Here is an 18994-nt window from a genome sequence, read left to right as displayed (position 1 = left end):
ACAGGTCGGTCACTGCCGCGCGGAAGCCCAAGAGAGCGGATGTTAATGATGAATTTCAATAGGTTATGAATAATTAGCGCAAGGCATGGTGCTCGCACAAAGGTATGACCCGAGGGAAGGCTAGGTAGCAGAGCAGCCAATTTTTAGCAGAATACAAAACAGATAAAACATGCCAAACTAAAGAGCATGTCCAGCAGAACCTACACTGCGTTCAGTTTCTACAGAGTCTGGTTACAATTTTGAGACAGTACAAAAGATACCATCTGAGAAATTTTGAACTTTCTTTAACCTATGTCATACGCTTAGTTTACTTTCTCTCCATGATTTTAACAGCTATTATTCTTACGCTTAATATCCATAAGACTCTTATCAAAGTCGAGGATTCCTGCTTATCTAAGCATCAGAACTATTTCATTTCAAGTACCATTCAGCAGGATTGTTAAATGAGTTCTTTCAGTTTTCTGTTAGTTTCTCATAATGCTTCATACTTCTCTGAGCGGTTGTTAATATGTCTATTCCAGTGTATGTCTCATAACTCAAAAGTCCGAACAGCTGGGGCTTTTATTACGTTTTAATCAACCGGCTCCATAGAAACTGGCCGCAGTGTAGTGTGTGCGAGTGTGTGACGGTGAACTTTTCCAAAGGAATTGACGACGACGATGGTTGGTGCTGATGACGGGCAGGTACATCCCGTCTGGTTTATTTGCTCGGCAGCATGCTCCGTTGCTAGGAGCAGGTGTAATTAATCAATAATGATGAGGACAGCTCCCGAACAGCGAGGACCGCCTTTTACACCGCCCCAACGTTCATTTCCGAATTCTTCCATATCCCAAACCAAGTGTGGTATCGCAGGGTGGTGGTAGTGGTGGTGCGAGGTGGTAAAATTAAAACATTAATTTTGCATTTCTGCCAGCCGAACGGTTTTCGCTTATGATTTATCAGTGACACTTCCTGAGCTAAATTATCTCCCCCTGCTTTGCCTTCGGCCTCGGTCAACGCGTTTCGGATAAGCTACTACCAGGCAAAGGTCACCTTCTGCCGTGCTCTTGAGCTTTCGAGTGCGAAGGATGAGCCGAAATTTTCTATCCATCCTTGAAGGATCCAAGCTCACCCCAATGCTCACCCCGTACCACGAGAAACGCTAAATTAATGATTAAAACATTTCGCCTGCGGTACGTACGAAAGCAAGGACTCGTGCGTTGCTGTGAGGATCGGAAGCGTTCTGATAATTGGAAAATATTTTGATTTTTCGGGTTGTTTGTGCCAAGCTCGCTCAACCGTTGACAGTTTCCATTAACGCCATCCTACTCGTGCCCTTCTTGTCGTCTTGTGCAAGTGGCAGTGAATGACTTTTCGTGAAGCAGGAGCGCAATCTTACCGCTTCCGAGATCGTTAAAATATTTCACCTTCCTGCCTAAGGTTCTCTTTATTTGACAGAACGACATTACAGAGAACAAGAAGGTAGTTGAACGAGAAAAAAAACAAGACATACACAAAACGATCCCCAACACTACACAGAGCTCATGGAAATTGTGCGTTTGTAAGCAGTTTTTTATTGTCCGGTTTTCGGAGCGATTTCCTTGGCAAAATAGAGAAGAAAAAAACCTCACCTCCACTATTTTGTCGCGCTGTTTGGCTGGTTGGTTTTGCGATCTTCCTTACTAAACCACCACCACCAATCCCGCTATCTCACGCTTTTGCTCGATGTTTTGACTGTTTGAACAGGCAATTTATTTGTGCTCCGCCTCCATTGTTCTGGCCGCGAATGATTGATAGCATTATGCCGGCGGAATGGATGCTGGCGAGGATGGGTTTCGGTTCCTGTTCAGTCGCAGTTCATTACCTTGAATCATCCTTCCTCCAGCGCTACCGCCACCACTACAGGACTTCCGGCTTATCCTAACCTTATCCGAAATCCTTCGAATTTTCCCACTGCGGCCCCGGCTATTTTCTCACTCTCACCGCACACCTTACCCCAAAAAAGGGAAGCGAACAGAAATAATGCCCTATTGTTTGAATATAGGACCAAAGAGGGCGGCATCATAAATTCTAGGAAATAATAACAATAACAATAAAAATCTCTTTGTACATAATAAACTCCTTCCAGTGGGTGGCACGGACGTGTGCCTGGACAAAAAGCGGCACATCAGGTTATCCGGACGGAGAACAGACACACACACACAGCGATCGGTAGTAGGACAAAACACATTTCCCGGGCACAGTTGTATCTTTGATTAAGTATTCGATAAGCCGCCATAACGAGCAAGATAAGGGGTTGGAATGTTATTTGGGATGGGTTGTTGTTTCGATTTTTTTTTTCGGTTTTGTTCTGTTGCCGTTGTTGTTGCTTGTTTCATTGTTGGTATGGCTGAAGGGCTTCTCATCAAGGTTGGTTGAATTGTCCTTACCAGTGGGCACACAAATGCGAAAACATATTTTCGGGTGACTTGTGATTTGTGCCAGTTTGATGGAATTTTCTATATGTTTTTCCACACCAACTCGTTCGTACGCTGGAATCCGAATTCCCTCGACACGTTTAATGAAGTGTAGCACGGCCATCACAAAAAAACCAACCAGTTTTAATTATGATCAAAACAAGAGCAACAGCCTTTATGAATAATAGAGACTCCCCGACCCCATAAAGACGGGAGCTTATAATTATGGTTAATCATTTTTGAAGGGCTGTGTTTCTTTCCCTTCGGGCGAAATAATGGTCCACTTTTTATGAGTTTCTTCTTGATGCAAAATGATAACCGAATTCGAGGGCACAAGGCACATCTTTCAACTGAAATAAAAAATAAATAAAACATTATTACATGTTTCCCGCCAACGGTACAGGAAAATAGTGTCACGTGCTGTTTAAAAACGCAAGATTAATGAGGAATTATCGTTGGACGTGCTACCGCAAAATGGATAATTATCGGTTTGCGTGCTACTCGACAGCACAACACTTCACCAAATAAAACATTTACTTTTCCTTTCGATAAACGTAAAACAAAACAACACTTCAAACGCTGACACGATTGGCGTGCCTAGCGGGGAAAACCCTCGGTTCCAATATAGTTATATAAGCGAAACGGCACATACATGCGCATAATTTGAACAAAGTAGTATAAAAACCAAAGGAAAAAGTTTCACGGTTTGAAAGAAGATTTTATCTTTGTTGAATTAATTTTTATAGGATTTCTAAAGACTGACCATTCTGAACAATACTCGTTCTATTGGTGGCGTTGCGAAATGGAGGGAAGGAGAATCGGCGGGTCTGTAATTTAAAAAAGAGCATAGTAGTGGAAAGAAAAATCGTAAGTAATTAAGTAATACTCGTACAAGGAATTGATTTGGTAAAACGTAATGATAACATCTTAACATACATGTTTCTACCGAAAGCATTTCTCCCGGGCAGCGCAGAACGGAAAGCTTTTATTTGAATTTTCATTCAAGAGGATAAAACATTCCTTCTAGTGTTCTTCTGTGTCGTTTGGCGCAAATCGAGGTTGTTAGAAAGAAAGAATCAAAGCGAGAAAAAGCGAGAGAGAGCTGCCCCAGAGCAAAAACAAAACCACAGTACATAGAACTATTATTGCGTGTCGTCGTTCGTAACTCATTCTGAATATTAAACTAAGGCAGTATAGGCATGCATCAGGGGAAGCGGTTAGGGATGCGCAAACGTGAATGTCACAAAATTAGGACCCATTCTTCCGAGCGACAAGTACAACTTTTCCGTACCCTGTTACTACTAGTCGCTCGAACTGATACACCGCACCGCGACAATGGCAAACAACGTCTAGCAAAACATTCTAAGAAATCGTTAAGCACTTGCCAAACGCGACTTTCAGACCAGAGAGCAGCGAGCGAAGCATACAAAGCGTAGGGAGTAGATGTACTTTTAACAGTGTAAATATTTCTGAAATTAATGAGCTATCTCAAGATATTGACAAAACAAAACCGACGACACGTAACAAAGAAACCAACTTGATGGGGGAAAGTTGAAACTACATGTAAAGCACACACAAACCAACAGAAATAATACACGCAACTAGCAACTTACACACGAAGGTGGTTGCAAAATGCAGCCGAGTTGCGCTACCGAAAGATGAACGCGATTGTAGAGAATCAAAAAACGAAACGAGCATGCGAAGGTTGATGGAACAGGTATCCTAAAACAGGATGCTCGAAATAAATGCGAAACAAGCGTTAAAATTGAACCACTCGTGTACTTATTTTGTGTACTGGGATAGTTCAAGCTTTGTAGTACGTTCAATGTTTGTTCCAATATTTGTGCTTCCGATGAGCCGTGGTAAGGCAAAATCGAAAAAAAAAACAGCGACAAAGTTTGATTGTTAGACCAAGACCAAAAAAATGTTTGTACCTTATGTCTACCTCCGACAACACGGGTAAGTACTGCCATTTTACTCTCGATTTTGTGCACAAAGCGTCGGAGTCCTTCTTCTTCTTATTGGCTTAACGGCCTTCTAAGGTCACGCCGGCCATCGAATGGCGAAGTTGGATAGTTAGTCCTCAAGAAGGAGGGACCTCGTACCTTTATACCCTTTTTTTCAATTTCAATTCAATTTAGAATAGAATCAGTAACGAATGAACTTGTTTGGTTTAATAATATACTTTTTTATGGTGAAAATTTTTTCGTGGCAGACTTCCATGGTTCTTGCTTTAGAATAATTCCTGCTAAACCATCAAATAAAATCACTAACACGACTTCAAAATGATTGTCATAACATATCCACGTAAAATAAAATATACTTTTCTATCGATTTTCGCTTAAACATGGTTTTAATGGATGCAAACTATACTATCCGTTGCTCTTGATTGTCGGAAAACTTTTGGTATAACGCGAGAAAAACCCAACTTACAAGAACGATCGACTTAACAAGAAGGATCCATTTGCAACTTTTACACCTTGAAAACTTTTTACTTGATAGCAATTACGGATATGAAATTTTGCAGTCTGAACCAAAATGCTCATCTTTTATGTATTCTGCCTGGAGTCTATGTCGTAATTAAAACACTAAAACGATTGTCAGGCATACAAATCTCTGTTTCCAATGCAAGCTCTTTTAGATAAATATTTATATTCTTCTTCTGTTCATTTAAGGTGAGCGTAGATTATTTACTGCTGTAACACCAGACCTTATAGTGTATCTCTCGACCTTCTTCTTTTTGTCCTGCTCAGGATTGGGGACGTTGCGTCGACATTGCCAGGTCTCCAATCACTCTAGGGCTGCAGTTCTCCATCCACGGCTGCATCCGATCTCCGACCGGTTTTATTCCACTTGATCCAGCCAACGTATCCTTCCGGCTTTGACTACCGTCAGGATATCAGCACCGCCAAACCGCTCAGCTAGCTCATGGTTCATTCTCCTTCGCCACACGCCCTGCTCGCACACACCGCCAAAGATAGTCCTTAGCACCCGTCGCTCGAAAATGGCGACTGCATTGGCGTCCTCCGTCAACATAATCCAAGACTCGTACCCGTAGAGGATACGTACCGGACGTATCAAGGTGCTGTATAGCGTGCATTTCGTGTGTTGTTGGAGTCTTCTGGATCGTAGGAGTTTGTGGAGTCCGTAGTAAGCACGATGCCCCTGAGCAATGCGCCTTCGGATTTCGCTGCTTACGTTGTTGTCCGAAGCTACGATCGTACCAAGGTATCAGAACTCCTCTACCACCTCGAGATCGTCGCCGTCAACTGATACTCTGCTTCCGAGTCGGGCTCTATCACGGTCAGAGCCACCGACTGGCAGGTCTTTTGTCTTCGTCGCATTGATGCACAATCCAATTCTATTGGCCTCGCGTATCAGTCGGGTGTCGATGTCGTCCGCGAAGCCAAGGAATTAGATCCCTCGGCCTAAAGTGAGTGAAAACGGCGTCGGTCTCCATACAGCAGGACCGGGGTTCAAATCTATTCTTAACCGTTCCCCAGTGGTGTGGACTGACTGACTATGGTATCAACAAGTCTAATAAGCCATTCGATGCCCGGCGTCACATGGTAGGTCGTTAAAGTTAAGAAGACGAAGAATACAGATGAATTGAGTAAAATCTCTAATATTCACAACGTTCAAAATTGATCAATCACACTCCCTAGTCTATTGTACCAGGCTAAACCGAGATCTTTTTCAATCGTTAACACTACATTTCAAGTTCGAAGTACAAATGATTAAATAACCGTTCACTGACACCATGATCACTCGTCCAAATAATTCCATTTGCAGCTCATCCTCTGCCAAATGTCAAACTTTATCATGCACTTCGCTGCTGACCTTAGCTGCCACCGGGTGACTATTGAATTATTTATACTGATTTTCATCGTAAATTTAACATCGACGCCCATCCAGACCCCCGGGCGACAAAGCGTCAAACGGCATGGAACAACCAAATTTAAACACCTGTCGCCTGGTGCCGGCGGTGGTGTTAAATTTTTATCCAACTTTCCGCAAACGCAAACACAATCAAGCAGCGCACAAACGCTACCGACGAGCAGCAAGTGAAAAGAAGGTGAAAGTTTGCCAAAAGTAAAGCATGCGAACACACAAAAAGTAGCAACACTGCCAATAAACGCGCTCCGGCCCACTGTCATGTTTGCTGGCGGAGGCAATATACTCCGAACCCACGCCCCTCCCAATGACAACGAACAATGGTCCCTGCAGGATGGGATTTTCCACCGAAACGAGATGGTTACCTTTTCGTACGGTTGTTTTTCCTCGAAATCGAAAAAATGCGAAAAAAATCCCGTTACAAGCGAAACCCTTAAGTAAAAGTAAATTACTTTCTCCCGAAACGTTGTACTACCAACCATCAGGGCCGCCGGGTTTTGTTGCGCGAAATGAACTTTTATTCCTTTTTTATTAGACTCTAAATTCCGGATTTGATTCCGGTTGTTCAACAAATCTTCTCCAACGCGCGGAGTCGCTTCGGGTGAAGTGACCATGATTTATGGTTTGAGTGTGTCGAGTCCACGGGAAACATTCAGGCCCAACTTTCTCGTACCAACCCACCGTACGGACGCACTAGGAAAACGTGTCTTTTCAGTGTTTTGTGGTTTTCTCCACGGGCAGTGGAAATTGAACATCGCGCTCGCTCTCTTTATGTCCATTTTGTCGCATTCAGGTTCGCCTTTTTCCATCCCGAACACGCTTCCCAGTGCCAGTGTCTTAATCGATTACGCAATTCATCGTACCAGTTTTTGGTTTCGAGGACCATTTGCGTATCCTGTGACAGGATGCGTATGCGTGAGTGCAGTTAAATTATGTAACGCGATGTAATGAAATAACCCTTCAATATGTTACACAAGAGTGATTTCGAGCGGCCATAAAAGTGTCCTTTTTGCTTTGTGTTTCATATCCACAATAAAACGAATGGTGATGGAGGGAAGGACATTTTTAAAGAATTATTGCCGTGTTTGGTCGGCCAAACGGATGCTATTGTCAGGCACATTAAGGGAGTGAATAGAACGAAGAGCTTTCTAAAGATCTAAAGAGCTTTTTTTCAGAAGACTTCATATTGGTAATAGCAACAATGTTAGTGTCGTTTTGTTTTCCAATCATAAAACTTGCAGGCTTTTCAAATGGGAAAAAAACAAAAAAATATTGCCAATTCATCCATTTGCAAACCTGTTTGTCGTCCGTAACCAAATGCTAATTATATGACCGTCAAACCGCACACAGGATCTGTTTATTTGCGCCACCACGGCTTACCGGAGTAATTATTTTTTAATCTACGCCTGCGGTTATTGTGGCGCGTAAAAAACGCGTCCCGAACACAAACTGACTCATTGCTTAGAGAACTGTAGAGTGCAAAAGCGAGAGGCAAAGCACACACTCACACAAACAGAAATTGATTGCAATTGTTTGCAATGCACTGTGAAACGATTGCAATATTTTCCGGTGGTTTGACGAACAATACCACAACCTAGCGAGGAGCCAAATAAGAAAGGTGTCACATTTCACCGGTTCACCCGGTGCTCTCTGGGGTGGAAAACGAGTATTGGAGCCCCGGCAAGCGATGATGGCGAAAACGTAAAACAATAACCAATTCCGAGTATTGTTGAAGATTGCATCCATTTCCATCGGGCTGCATCGATCGGGCATCAAAGTTTGTCCACCTCCGAACGGTTCGAGTCCGTCTGATGCGCCTTAAACGATGGATCGGCATGCGGACTGCGCTGTCTAGAAGTCGTTAACATGAAACTCAAAAAGCATCTTACCGTACGGTTGCTCTCTGCTGCGAAAGCAACCGACACCGAACAGCACATGGCTACGTAAAAGAAACAAACGTAAAATCGATTCCACCACAATTCGTGAATGCTCGTGAACCATGATGGCCGGCAGTTTGGTTGGATGCAAGCCGCCCATTCCTTCCCGGTGTGAGTGCAAATTGTTCGTTTGTCTGAAATGCATCGCCTGCCGAGATGTTGTCCCCCGATGTGCCACTGCTACGGTTGCTGTTCTGTGCGACGAACGTTCTCTGGATGATAACCGCTGAATGGGATCGTCAAACCAGCATGACATTGAGTATGTATCGTGTGGAGCTAAATTCGTCCACAGTAAGCTGGCTTGCAACGAGACGCTGTCAAGAGGTGTTGAGAATCGAAGTAAAGCATGTATATTGATCGCTTTATCATCGTTAACCTCTTTTAAGCTGCAGGAGAAATGTTGCATAAAGTATAGCTCTGTTGACAATTTAAGCTGTGACGTACAAGATTTCTTCTAAAATTACAAATAATTTAATTTTATTATTCCACACATGTGGGTTTACTAATACTCTCTGTACAGTTTGCACAGATAAATCTTGTACCATATCAACCGTTCTCACCATATCCTGCATTTGAAACAGGATTTCTCTTCTCGTTCGCTATTCAAAAAACAAAATTCTAAATACACACATGAAATTAAAAACCACTAACTTGGCACTTGATAACCACCACGTGCTTCAATTAAGCAAAATATTACCTGTAATAGTTTCAATAAGCATGAAAAAACTCATTTTTTTCAAATTGTCATTCCTCCAGCCGCCACCGAAAGCCTCATCTGCGTGCGCCAATTTCATGCTTCGGTTCAGCGCTAATTCGCTTGAAACATAAACTCTTCAGCCCCACCAGTACACCCACTCCCAGACCCCTCCCTCCCTGTATAATGCAATTAATTAAAGCCGAAGCCTCCCGGCCACTCGTTTCGCATCCGGAACGATAAGATTCTCCCGTCGAAATGCGTTCGCGAGTGGAACGTCTGCCGGTTCGTCGTCGTAAGCTGCCCCGAGCGAAGAGGAACGATGTTTAATTAATCTTCCTTTTCGCAAAATTTGCTGTCCTTGTACCGGCAGGGCAAGCGTGAGCGGATTGAAAATCATATCAAACAAGCTGTACGCACGCCTGTGTCAGTACTGCTGTTGATGTTTACTTGCGCTGGCTTCCATCGCCCGGAGCACCCCGTGTCCGGGTGCGTTTCAATGGATGTCTCATCTTTCGTGAAGATTGTATCGACGATGGAACACTTCGCACGGTTACAGATTTATCTTCCAATTTACGTTTGACCGCACGGCTGAAGGAGGTGGGGTTGGTGGGGGGGGGTTGTCCGCTCTGCTCGCAAGTGGTTCGCGTATCGCCGAAAACTGATGAGTGTACTGAGACGCGACATTGAAGCCAGCGATCGCAAAGATCAAAGTACATATTTAAGAAGAATTCGCGAAAAGCTTTTTTGGGAAACGATTTCTCAAAGCTTTAGCCAATCGGCTAGAACTTCATCTTTTTCAAGCGTTTTATCCGAAACAACAGCAACAAAATCTTTGGAATTTTAGCAGCTATTAGTCTTATTTTGCCGAAGCGAATGGGTTTAATTAACAACTCGTGTATCTTGGAGAAGAAACAAAACTTCCGTAAAATGTTTTTTTTTTAATACTTGAAGCGAGCTTTTTTGTTTCAGTTAGTTTCACCTTTCAGTGTCACGTTATATCCTCCCATGGGTTGGTTTTCTCTAGAATGATCAACTAATAGCACCCCGTTAAAAGGACACACCGTCCACCCATACCCTCCCCTACTCGAGGGTGACCAGACGTTCATGGGCGAGGTGCCTGTTGCTCGTGTCGAAAACAGCGAAAAGGTCGACCCGTTGGCATCAATCATTTACCCTATCTGGTCGGTGCCAACGCTAGAGCTGCCCAGCGTCCGGTTTTGAGAGGCGTTGGTTCTGATAGGTAATAAACATATCATTAATTATGTCCTCGGTGGCTGACGTTTCGCAGGTGGGGCTTGCTTGCTGTTGTCAGCGCCATTAGACTGATTTTTGTTTTCTTTCCTGACCTCACTGTGATGGACAGCTAAGGCTACTAGGCAAACAAGGCAAAAGGTTGCCAAACGGTACGCTGTTGAGATTATTTGCCCAATACTGCGCCTAACAGGAATAGGCGAGAGCTGGTCATCAAGCGCTACTTTGGTGGTCTATTTAAGTAACAACAAATACATATTACAAGCAGCTTTTTCATTGACCACAAAGATCAAACCTGGCAAGAGGACGCTTTTGACGCTATTAGAGTTTGCGCATAAATTAATCCAATCCCAGTACTAGATGCACATTATCACGGAAAGGAGAAACGCTTAATTTTACTACCAACAAGGGACTAGGGTTACTCCACAAGCCAAGCTTTCCCAGGCACCTATTAAATCATCGCCCATCGGTAAGATAAGATCGATTGTAATTTTCAATTACCGTACGGCGAGTGTTTTTAGGTATATGTGTGTCGGTACTGTCAACGGGACAAGATGAAAGCATTTTTGTAGTTCCGCATCCCTACCGCAGGTTGGCGGTTTTACTACCTATGGGCTGTCACACTCACACGGTCATGGAGAAACCGTAGAATCAGTTTTAATTACACTCAACAATTTTATGGATCCCTTGAGAGACAGCATGTTGTGCAGAATTTTGGATAATTTCATCGACTTTGCCTCGGCTCGCTTAATGGCTGGTACGGTGAGAAGCTTAGCCTCGTCACTAATAGATTTCGTAGGTACGGAGAGAGGAGCATTTTGAAACTTTCCTGGAAAAACAGCATAAATCTGTACGTCTTTTCCCCCCAATTTTACTGGAATTCTTTCAAAAGAAAGTATTTACAATCTGAAAATACACGAAAAACTGTTCTACACTCCAGCTAAGCTCGCTGTTGCTATCTTTTCCCGCAATCTTAAATTAATTGAAAGAAAAAAGTCCACTACACTTGAAAAAGCATTTTGACAAACGCAAGCAAGATTGCCTTTGATCGAATTCGTTTAATACTTTTCCTTTGCTTTCCGAGGCCGGGGAGCCTTCGCTACGGGTAACACAATTAATACTTGAAATCCCACATTTTTCGTGGTTTTCCGTTAAAACTTCATACGCACGGTTTCACGAACGCGTAAAATAAAAAATAAAAAGTACCATGTCCCAGGGAATTCATCATGGCACATTCGAGGCCTCCCGCAGGAATTAATTCATTGAAAAAATGCTTCCAACTCGGTCGACTTTTTGCAGTGCGATTGCTACATTTTATAATTTTTTTTTTCCTCCCTCTCGTTCTCGTTTTGCTTATTTGCACACCATTGTGGTGAAGCGCTACATTGCGTGAGGATGAAACATTTCCCTTTCGGGTCCCATTTATGTTAGCGGCGTTCAACATAAGCCGCGCTTCAACGGTAACGACGGCCGATATCGTCAAACGTGAGCCCCGGTGGGAAAACACGAAGCACCGTCGGTTTTCATTACGATTCCACCGAACGGTAAGCAAAGCATAAATTGTTATTATGCCTTTTTGGCAGTGGGTTTTGATCTGTAAAGGCTCCATTTCACTGCAAACCATAATTTGGGAAGGTTTACGAAACGATTTCAGGATTCGTGATATAAAAAAAAACCAAATCACACTCATAAACCGTTCATTCTGGTTTATCATGGAGCATTTAATGCGTTTGCAACTGCTCGCGCTGCTAACGAGCTTGCTCGATTGTTTGCTCTAAAGGTATTTAGACATTGCAACTTTGAAAGACACCTACCGCGCGAGATCGATGTGCGTTGAATATCTGTTTCATTATCTTCACAAAGCAATTGAGTGTGTATCAGCTAAAACGAGAGGCTTGATCATGTAGCCGCACACATTGTACCAGGGCGGCATATTCAACACCGAATCAACCACTACGACCTTATTACTTCACGCAGCATTGCATGTTTAGCATTCATTTCTCCGACGCTCGCGCCAGGTGGTGCAATCTAATTAAACTGTTCATAATTACAATAGCACACCTGCCATATTCACCATGCGAACGCATGTCTGCATGCAATCATGCATATCTGCCAGCTCCCTGCCGTACCCCGGATGTAACGCGGCAACTGTCCTAAATCGTAAACCGGTACATGATTTTCAATCACCGGCAAAACTTCGTCTCACTGCAGCGAAACCGACATTTTCCACGGTCCACCACCCGCATACCAGAGCACGGTGACGTACGAACGCCTTCCCGTAATAATGTGGTTTACAGTTCATTTCGGTCGGGATACGTATTAATTAAAATCTCGTTTCCAGTGCTGGTGTTTTGAAAAAGATTGCACCGAACAATGGTTCCACGATCGTTCCATTGCCGTCTCCCGTATCCTGTCACAGGCGCTGCGTACTGTGTGCGGTTACACTATGCTTTAGCACTAATATGGATGATTTATTCGTACGATCTCATGACTTATCCGTTTTCGTGCAGCGACAGTATTGCTGATGTTGTTTTCCCACATACAAACGAGGGGAGAAGAAGCGAGGGAAAGGGAAACGATTTTAAGTGTCGCTATGATATGCAAATTAATTTGCCTATAAATAATACAAATGCTAATATTCCCGGAAGAGTTGCGTTCACAGTAATTGCCACCGGGATTTGCGTCGTTTTTTTTTCCGCGGAAACAGTTTAATTTCGTGACAGGTGAATTTTTATACGCACCATTTTATTGTAATGAACCTATTATGCACAACATTGCGTACTCGATTTTATTTAAGATTCATACAGTTCTACAGAACCAAACTAACTTGGGCAAATAAAGTCGGTAACAGACAAAATAACGTCACTACTTTACTCAGTACATCCTACGCAAACGGAACAGCATTGAAAGAAGTTTATACCCACTTGCTTAAGTGTTGATAATTGCCAAAGAAGGTAAAAGAATCTAACCTAGGATGTGGGCAAACAATCTGGCATGCTGACACAGACACCGGTAACCAAACAACATGCCGGTGCTTCCGCTTCGTGTAATTTTGCTGCTGCAATCTGTGTGCGAGACAATTTTGCGTACTTCTATTGGACTGTGGACGTTCTCAAACGATCTAGCTGCTGCTGCTACCAGCATCGAACCACCAGCAGAAACTTCATATTCACAAGAGAACAGAACGCTTTCATTAATTTCTGGCTACCACAGCTTGCATTGCCGGCCGAAATGGCGCACACCAAGGTGCATTGATTGCCTTCCAGTGAAAGCATTCACTGAATGAACGTAAACACAAAGGAGCTGTGTGATGTTGGTTGTTGGACAAAATGGACAAGGATTTCTTTTTTTCTTTTTTGCTGTGATTTGCTCATGAAGTAAGCTTTGTATGCGTTAGGGTTGAGAAGAAATACAAAATCATCTTAAATAGGGTTTATTTGAGCAGCAGCAAGAGCGTCAATGCCATAATTTTTTGTCTTCAGCTTCATTTTTAGAATAACCACTATAAGATACCATTTTTTTGCGTATTTTGCTTCAATGTTTTCCTTCAATTCTCAATTTTCTTGTCAGTGTTATTCTAAGCTTAAATTAACATCATTATAAATCACTCCATACTCCATCAAACCCATAGATAATCGAGAACTTTCGAACACTGCATGAGATGGGTTCTAAATGTAAAATCATGAAAACCTTTCATGATTTTACTTCCTTACAGGTACACCCTAGCATTCAAGCAACTTTAAATCGTGTCAACTTACCAGGGTCCTGCAGTTCCTGGTTTAGAGTAGACACCTCGTTGAGAGAGCAAATTAAGTCTATCGGGGGATAGTCTTCGCAGGACAGCAATTTTCAGCATTTTTGTGGAAAAGTATGGCCATAACACCTTCCATTTTTATACTGACGGATCCTCATCAGAGCATCAGAGCTCGATATATGTAGCGGAGCTCGCCGCAATCTTTAACGCCATGTTGATTATAAGTGCTCCAGACGAATATTTTATATTCTACGACAGTTTAAGCGCTGTTGAAGCATTAAAATCTGTGAAGGCTACTAAGAGCCCGGACTACTTCGTAAAAGAAATATTAAAGATCTTAAGCTCATTGTTTGAGAAATCATTCAGTATATCACTTGTTTGGCTGCCTGCACATTGTGGTATTGCCGGCAATGAAAAGGCAGACCAATTGGCCAAAAAGGGTGCTTCGGAAGGGTCCTTTTTCGACAGGTTTATCCTAACTCACGAGTACATGCGTGCCCCACAGTCTCTTTACATGGCTCGGTGGCAGCGTTTGTGGGACACCGATGAGCTCGGGAGGTTTCTATATTCGATCACTTCCCAAGTGTGCCTTGAAGCCTTGGGTCCACGGCTTCTCAGGTGACCGAATGTTCATTCGAATGATGTCTAGGCTTAGGTCTAATTATTTAACTTTGGGCGCGCATCTCCGGCGTCAACTCTAAAGTATATGGCTGCGGCCTTGGATACCACGACATAGATCATCTCCTATGGTCTTGTGTGGTATACGAGGCTGCTGGACCCGCCTTGTTAGACGCAGTCCAGGGCATTGGAAAGTTGCCAAACATTCCGATTTGAAACCTGCTGGGAGACTTCCCCCCATCTACTCCCACTGTTTGTCTGACTTATATGTATGTGTTATACCTCGCTTATATGAATGATGATGGATGAATGGATGTATGAAAGAATGAATGTATGAATGAATACGATGCGTGAAGGATTGAGCACCACATGGAAGAAGTTGCACTGACCGATGGTATGGATGGACAAACCAGCGATAGGGAGAAGAAGGACAGTAACGATACTTCAAGGTCGGAAACAATCAAGGAACCTTCGAAATGGAAAACGATCAAGACCCCCGCTACCATCAGGACTACGAGCATGGAAACGTCCACACACACCTCTGGATAAGGTGCCCTCGCACGATAAGACCCTCGCTATGAACACAACTTTGGCTTTCGGTGACGGAATATACGCAACGGAACAACCGATCACACCCGGAATATGATGCCCTTTCACGGCTCGTAGAATGAAATGTCTCCCAGCAAAGATGAAAGGAGTATCTGAATTTGAAGCTAATTGTAAGCAATACGGCCCGACCGTCCCTTATGAATAAAAAATAAATATAAATCACTCCATTGTTTTCCCCGAATGTTTCATAATGCGTCAGCTCTTCAAAAGGTCAAACATAACTGCCTGTCTACACGATTTAAACTCTTATCTTTTGCCATTCTCACTCGCGCTACCCATCCACACTCTTTATTCTAACCAACGATGAAAAACTAATCCGACACACCTTTAAGAATTTACCATCGCTCCCGAGAACGTTCGATGTGACGGGACAATAAACCGGCTTGATTTATGTAACCCAATAACCTTTCGGTGGAATTAGTGTGACTTTTTTATTCTTCACGTTAAAATGTGAGACGGTCATCCTGTCCTGCATGACATCGCGCGGCTTCGTGTGCCGCTGGCACACAAACGATGACAAATTAAAATTACAAGTAAGTGCAAAAGTAAGACGAAAAAAGTGAGGCACGCAAAGCTCCTGCTCAAACTAATTCACTCGTGGTGTTATTTCGGCTAAAAAAACATCAAGACACGTGGTTCGGACACGAAGAAAGCACCCGGGATGCAAATGGCCGTGGCCGTGAACCCGTACACCCAGACACCTGCTGTGGTGGTGAGAGGAAGAATAGAGAGGAAGAAAGGTGAAATTATCATTTGTCATATTTAGGTTATTACGTGTAAAGCGCACGTCCGGTACAGGGAGCAAAAGATGAGGGCCAAAAAAAAATCGCCCCCAAAACGACGCAAAAGCCTCTGTTCATCTCTGATGGAAGGCACTCAAAGCTACAGCTACTCGAAACCCTCGAAACCGAAAACACACGCGGAAACATTCCCCCGAAACGTGAGGGAGAGTAAGCAGAGTGGGGTGAATATAACATTATGGGAAAATTTTTCGACCAGCTAAGATTACACGCCCTTGCCCTTGTCGCCAAGCTGCGACCGGATGTAACCATTTTCGCTTACCTTTTGTAGCCTATTCAAATCGGCTAAGGGTTGGCAGCCTCGGATGATAGAATGGGGACAACCGTTCAAAAGAGGCCCCGGAAGCCGGCTGAGTGAGGTTGGTAATTTTCATTTCGTCCTTTTTATCGTACCCACACCGAGGGCGCGCCTATCCGTTACCTGTCGCTATTAGGTTCTGTGACAAGCTTTTCCCTCGTTTGCCGAGCGAACTCCACTGCTCAACGGAATGCACGAACCATCTCGTTCCCTACCCGGCACAACTATTGATCGCCTTTAGTGGTGGGTGGAAAATGGTGGGAAATTGGGATAACCTCAAGTTGAATGGGAACGGGTGTTATCATGGTTAAGGATGGGTTGCTGCTTATGCTCATCCCGTAAAGCAACCCTGGTAAGCTGCCTATCACTAACGAGTGAAGCCTTAGCACGTTCCTACACAATAACTGGTGGATCCGTGGAATGCTGCTGTGTATTTAATGAACACCATCCCTTGCTGGGTGGGATAACGATATGTTAAAAATTGAGCCATCAACGCATTTTACAGCTGTTTCCCAAATTTCACACCACGGAGATACTTTAATGCGCTTGAAATAGTGAATTACAAATTGACAGGTTACTTTTGAGGATGGCATCTTCAATGCGATAGTTTATTACTGCTGCTTTTGTTGATCTATGTTTAAGCTGCCGACGTTCGCTTAAAGCTAAAGGTGAAACTAAAACAGTTACTTATTTTGTTTATAGCTTGCGATAACAATTTCAACGATATAAACTTCAACCAGTTTCATTTAAATGTTTTACATTTATTTCATTTTTTATTAACCGAAATTCAACGCTACCAACACAGCATCCGCTACGATGCACAAGTGCGCACACTTTCAAACATTATGTTTTACCATTTCATCAGTATTGCAAAGCTTTTAAAAAAGCTTCATAAAGCTTCAACCTCACTATATCCGGAAGTGTTCGGCCGAAAAATCAATATCATTCAGCCGTTGGAAAGGATCGTGCACGACATAACCATAAGCCGGTAGGGTGAAGCCCACAAAATGTTTGGCCACACTTACTTGCCCGCTCGCTTACCTGCTGCTCGTACCTTACAACCATTACTTCAACGACCTCATCATATTGGCTATAATGAACTTATGAAAGTTGTTATGAGGGTCGTTAGCAATAATACGATGGAAGCAGCAATTTCTACCGAAATGCAGGAACTCTACGATGTCCGCCCGGGAGGCCACTAGCATCCGAGCCCTGGTGGCGATTTTGCGCAAGAAGGGTTTTTCGATTTAATACACCAGAACATTCGGAATGTTTATTTTTGCTCACTGAAGCAACATTTCAGAGAATAAATTTTAAAATTCATAGGAATTGGAGTACATCCAAGACATTCTTACATGCTACGTGGAGCCGTTTAGCAGGAATAAAATGGACCATTTTGTACACTGCACTCACGCAGCATATGATAAACTATTCAGTAATATCGGATTTGCTTCAATACTTTTGTGGAATTTTATGTAGCTGACTGATTTCTAGCTAAACAAGAGATTTGCGGTTTTAGTGCAACATTCCTTAAATATTAACATACAACAAAAAAAGCAAGCAATCTTAATGAAACAATCAGTACCGAAAAAAAAAGCTTCAAAATCAATAGTCTTCACGATTCTGAGGACTCTCTGTGACTGCAAAGTCACCCATAAAATGACAAACATAACATGCCTTTTCAGTAACCATACATTCCACAATGCAATCTTCGAAATTTACGCTGCCATAAATTTAATACATCGTTTAATCTAAAGCATTCTCACCATCCTCAGCCATCGCTGCATTCCAAGGCAACGAAACATCGATATGACACGGTACGAGCCTCGCATAAGTTGAGCAATATCGTCACCTTCTTTGCTGCAACATGCTGTTGCAGATAAAAGAATCCACCTTACACCGAGATTCTTTTTCCGGCAAAGTGCAAAAACGTATTACACAGATAAAATGTTTGCTCAAAAATACCGTCCCACGGATAAAAGTATTTTATCGTGAATTTTTCTCTTTTTCTTTGACACTACAAACTTGGGGGAATTGTCTTGGCCTACCATTACTGGCTTTACACGTAGCTTGATAGTTTGTCCTATGTACGGGAGGACGATCCGGTCGGGGTTTGATACCTGGTCCTGTTGAAAGAATAGCTGCGCCTCCGATTAGTTTGCAAGAGCTGTTAGTTTCTATCCTGAGGGACGTATTTAGCATGAAATCTATGAAAACTCTTCAACGAAAACTCAAGGAATTAGATAAAATCGTTACATTGCTTTGACTTACAGCGTGGCATGACAAATTTGAGCCAAACCAGGTTGTAAAACGTGTGTGGGTTCTTCAAAAACAAACTTAATGGAATCCAAAAAAAAGCTTTCTCAGAAATATTTTAAGCTGAAGTCATATAACAAAAATAGAAAGTAAAGCCACGCATCAAGATAATATTTTTTTAATGCACACAGTACCACGCTGGGCAGAGCTCGAAGCTGAGTTGTTTGCATGCCGAAACGCACAGTACATCACGTCCCCATTTATGACGCGCACATAAAGTCCACCAGTTTAAGTACATCGTGAAAGTAAGTGCGTTTTGCATTCGGTTTGATATGCACACATGCGAAAAACAAAAAAAAACACACTCGTATTTTCTCTTAAAACTCGGACAAACGACCTTGATGAGATGAGTGTGTTTGGTGTGTTTTAAGGCCTACAAAACTCG

The 18994-nt window shown here is 42.9% G+C and overlaps 3 protein-coding genes across 4 annotated transcripts in view; 1 reads left to right on the top strand and 2 right to left on the bottom strand.

Moving 5' to 3' along the window:
• LOC126558139 (60S ribosomal protein L3) overlaps positions 1-18994 on the bottom strand; it is a 438353-nt gene that overhangs the window by 213481 nt on the left and 205878 nt on the right. The window lies entirely within an intron of this gene.
• LOC126565411 (UDP-glucose:glycoprotein glucosyltransferase) overlaps positions 1-18994 on the bottom strand; it is a 391865-nt gene that overhangs the window by 233381 nt on the left and 139490 nt on the right. The window lies entirely within an intron of this gene.
• Positions 1-18994, top strand: part of LOC126557282 (uncharacterized) — a 202755-nt gene that overhangs the window by 112712 nt on the left and 71049 nt on the right. The gene's annotated exons all lie outside the window — the stretch shown is intronic.

The sequence above is a fragment of the Anopheles maculipalpis genome, chromosome 2RL (assembly GCF_943734695.1).
Source record: "Anopheles maculipalpis chromosome 2RL, idAnoMacuDA_375_x, whole genome shotgun sequence".
NCBI lineage: Eukaryota > Metazoa > Arthropoda > Insecta > Diptera > Culicidae > Anopheles > Anopheles maculipalpis.
The sequence above is the reverse complement of the archived record's forward strand: the minus strand, read 5'-3'. Positions and strand labels throughout refer to the sequence as shown.